Source organism: Lathyrus oleraceus, chromosome 1 (assembly GCF_024323335.1).
Source record: "Lathyrus oleraceus cultivar Zhongwan6 chromosome 1, CAAS_Psat_ZW6_1.0, whole genome shotgun sequence".
In the NCBI taxonomy this organism is placed as follows: Eukaryota; Viridiplantae; Streptophyta; class Magnoliopsida; order Fabales; family Fabaceae; genus Lathyrus; species Lathyrus oleraceus.
The window spans coordinates 284,914,724-284,919,357 of NC_066579.1; the positions used below are offsets into that span (position 1 = coordinate 284,914,724).

At 33.3% G+C, this 4,634-nt stretch overlaps 1 pseudogene; it reads left to right on the top strand.

Moving 5' to 3' along the window:
- The window catches only part of LOC127103535 (uncharacterized), a 5,765-nt pseudogene extending 1,423 nt beyond the window's left edge, over positions 1 to 4,342 (top strand).
- Positions 4,343 to 4,634: the final 292 nt, after the last annotated feature.

The following is a 4,634-nucleotide window of genomic DNA, read 5'->3' on the forward strand; positions in this document are numbered from 1 at the left end:
ATGATGGAAGGATATATAATCAACCTACTGTATCCGAAGTAGCTGCTTTAATTGTTGGAGATGTCGACACTGCAAAAAAAAGAGACATTATAGTGAAAAAACAATGTGGCGAACTTCAAAGGATAGATGAGTATCATACCAGTTATTTAGGATATCAGTACCCATTATTATTTCCATATGGTGAGGATGGATATAGACCTAATGTGAGGCACCTTGATAAAGGGACAAATATTCGCCACTTCACAGACATAACACAGTCAGAACAGAACAATAAAGATATTCCTTGGGAAGAAGCAACAAAGCAAAATCGACTTACAATAAGAGAGTGGTTGGCCTTTAGAATTCAATCAAGATCTAATGAAGCACAAACATTGTTGCGATCAAGGAGACTTTATCAACAATTTTTGGTAAATGGTTTTACAATGATGGAATCAGAAAGACTTAGGTGGCTTCGAAAGAATCAGTCAAAACTGAGGGTTGGCAAGTATCACAATTTGAATGAATATAATTCAAATGGAGAAACGCACGGGTCAAACACAGGTAAGAGGGTTGTGCTACCTTCTTCATACGTTGGTAGTCGTAGATATATGGATCAACTATACTTTGACGGAATGGCAATATGCAGCTATGTCGGATTTCCAGATCTTTTCATTACATTCACATGTAACCCCAACTGGCCTGAAATTCAGCGTTTGCTTGGTTCTGTTCATCTAAAAGCATCAGATCATCCTGACATCATTTCAAGAGTCTTTAAAATGAAAATTGATGAGCTTTTGTCTGATCTCACAAAGAAAAGTCTATTGGGGAAAGTTCTTGCATGTGAGTAACTTATTCCATATTCAATTAATCGTATTGTTATTTTCAAATTTATCATTCGTGTGCTGACTATTGTATATTTTATATATTTATTTTTATAGATATGTATACAATTGAGTTTCAAAAGAGAGGATTACCACATGCTCACATCTTAATTTTCCTCCATCCATCTAACAAATATCCAACTCCAAGTGATATTGATCGCATTATTTCAGCTGAAATACCTGACCAAGATACCAATGAAGAGTTGTATAATTTGGTTAAAACTCACATGATTCATGGCCCGTGTGGATTTCCAAATCGATCTTCACCGTGCATGAAAGATGGAAAATGTTCTAAATATTTTCCAAAACAATTTCAGCCCGAAACAATTGTTGATCAAGATGGGTTTCCGGTATATAGAAGAAGGGACAATGGACATACAGTTCTTAAGAATGGAATTCAAGTCGATAACCGGAATGTTGTTCCATACAATGCAAAGTTGTTGACAAAGTACCAAGCTCACATAAACATGGAATGGTGCAATCAAAGTACATCGATTAAGTACTTATTCAAGTACATCAACAAAGGTTACGACAGAATCACCGCTGCCATTGTACTGAATGATGATGGAACTTCCAACCAGCCGCAGAATATTGATGAGATCAAACAGTATATTGATTGTAGGTACGTTTCTAATATATCACTTGAAATATGATGTCATGCAATTTATCTATTTCAACTAAAAGTGTGCAATTTTTCTTTACATGCATGGTGTAGAAAATTTTATATGCACACTGTTTTGACTATATGTGTTATAATAAAATTTATATATTCTGTCTACAATAATCATTCTATTAATTTTAAATCCATTTCCTTTCATTATATTATTTGTAGGTACGTTTCTCCGAGTGAAGCATCTTGGAGGATATTCTCCTTTCCAATCCATGGTAGAAAACCAGTTGTTGAGAGACTGTACTTTCATTGTGAAGGTCAAAATTCGGTATATTACACTGATTTTGATCGTATCAATACAATTCTGGAAAAACCAAGTGTAACTGAATCGATGTTTACATCATGGTTCGAAGCAAATTGCAAGTATCCTGAAGCACAAAATTTAACTTACAGCAAATTTGTTTCAAAATTTGTTTATGTTAAGAAAAAAAGAGAATGGAAACCCCGTCAAAAAGGTTACACAATTGGTAGGCTTATATGGGTTCCTCCAACAACTGGCAAATTGTACTATCTTAGATTGATTCTCACACATGTCAAAGGCCCCCGCAGTTATAATGATATAAAAATAGTGAACAACGTAAAATATGATACTTTCCGGGATGCTTGTTTTGTTATGGGTTTTATCGGCGATGATAGAGAATTCATTGCAGCTATTAAAGAGGCAAATCATTGGGGTTCAGGTCAATATTTGAGATTACTATTTGTTCACATGTTATTATCAGGCAACATTAACAGGCCAAGACATGTATGGAGTAAAACATGTCATCTCTTAGCTGATGGAATACTATATGCTCAACAACGAATTGCAAACAATAGAGGTATTATTTTTCCTATATTGTGAATTATTATTATATTTATTTGTTTGATTCTTAAAAGTAAATTTGTTTTATAGTTTACACTTATAATTACTATTGTATAAAGGTTTGAGGTTGTCAGATGAAGAGATAATGAATTTAACATTAATTGAGATTGAACGAAATCTTCAAAGGAAGAGCCGAAGTCTAAAGGAATTTGCTGGAATGCCTTATCCAAGTGGATATGTGGTTGAGCAATTAGGAAATAAGCTCATATACGAAGAGTGGATTTACAATCCAGCCGAACAATTGCAAGAATACAATAATTTGTTCTTAAATCTTACAGGTAAATATGTTAAATGTTTGTAAGTTTTATCATTATTTTATAAAGTTAACTTTTAAAGTATGATTTTATCTTACAATTTTTTTTAATGTATAATTAATTTATTCACTGCATGTTTGCTATGTATTTTTTTTAAATTAGATGAGCAAAGAGGTGTATTCAAGCGAATAATGGAAGCAGTAAACAATCAACAAGGAGGCGTATTTTTTTGTATGGATACGGTGGCACAGGGAAAACCTACATGTGGAGAACTCTAGCTTCCTACATAAGATCAAAGAAACAAATTTGTTTAACTGTTGCTTCATCGGGCATAGCTTCACTACTACTTCCAAGAGGTCGAACGGCTCATTCAATGTTCAAGATTCCAATACCTACAATGGAGTCTTCTACATGTAATATCGACAAAGGTAGTGATCGTGCAGAGCTACTAAAATGGCAAAGTTGATAATTTGGGATGAAGCTCCAATGGCACACAGATTTTGTTTTGAAGCGTTTGATAAAACCCTTAAAGACATAATGGGGCGTTCCAATTGTTCTGACAAATTATTCGGAGGGAAAGTAATTGTATTTGGTGGAGATTTTCGGCAAATATTACCAGTTGTACCAAGGGGCAGCCGTTCAGATATAATACATTCTACAATAAATTCATCATACATCTGGGATCATTGTGTTGTGCTGAAGCTTACAAAGAACATGCGACTCCAACAAGCCGGCAATACTTCAAGTACATCTGAATTAGAATTGTTTTCTAATTGGATATTAAAAGTTGGCGATGGGAAATTGGAAGAACCTAACGATGGTTACACGAATATTCCTATTCCAAATGATTTCTTAATTTCTAACTATGATGATCCACTAGAAGCCATTGTTAGTGAAACATATCCGAATTTTCTTAACAATTACAAGAATCCAGAATTTTTGCAATCAAGAGCTATATTGGCAGGAACAATTGAAACGGTTGACATCATAAATCAATACGTTTTGGGATTCATACCAGGTATGTGTTATCCATTGTAAACATATTTATAGATACATTCATATATTTATATGTACTAACATAGATTTATAATAATAAAATTTCAAAAAATTTCCCAAAGGTGAAGAAAAGGAATATTTAAGTTCAGATTCTGTAGACACTTTTGACGGTGAAGGAAATGAAGCTTTTGATGTTTTGACCCCGGAATTTTTGAATACACTTACAACTTCCGGTCTACCTAACCACAAGATTAAATTGAAGATTGGGACCCCTATTATGTTGCTTCGAAACACTGATCAACCTGAAGGTCTCTGCAATGGAACAAGGCTTATAGTTACAAGATTGGCAAACCACGTTATCGAGGCAAAGATTATATCTGGAAAGAATATTGGAGGGGTTATCTATATTCCAAGAATGGATATGACTCCAACACAATCTCCGTGGCCATTCAAAATGACTATAAGGCAATTTCCCATAACTATATGTTATGCTATGACAATTAACAAATCTCAAGGCCAGTCATTGAATTATGTTGGATTGTATTTGCCTAGAAGTGTATTTAGTCATGGTCAACTATATGTTGCAATATCAAGGGTCAAAAGCAAAAAAGGGCTTAAGATATTAATCCATGACAAGGATAACCATCCATTGAATTCTACAACAAACGTCGTGTTCAAAGAAGTTTTTGAAAACTTATAGAACATAAGTTTTTCATTAGTTATATTATATCAACAAATGTCGTTGTTTATTATTAGAATTTTATTGAATGAGTTGTATAAAATATACATTATGTTTTAACATTTGTTTATATGGATGTAATTGTTTTTTACAGGGTAATGAATCATCACTTCCTAAAAGGTTGCGGGCAGGTTTTGTATAAACCCAGTTTTTTAAGGACCAAAGAATTGTACGAAGTTAAATCATTTTTGTTGCTGGACTTATTTCTCACAATTTAAACTAAAATTGTTAATAATGTTTTACTTTATTATGT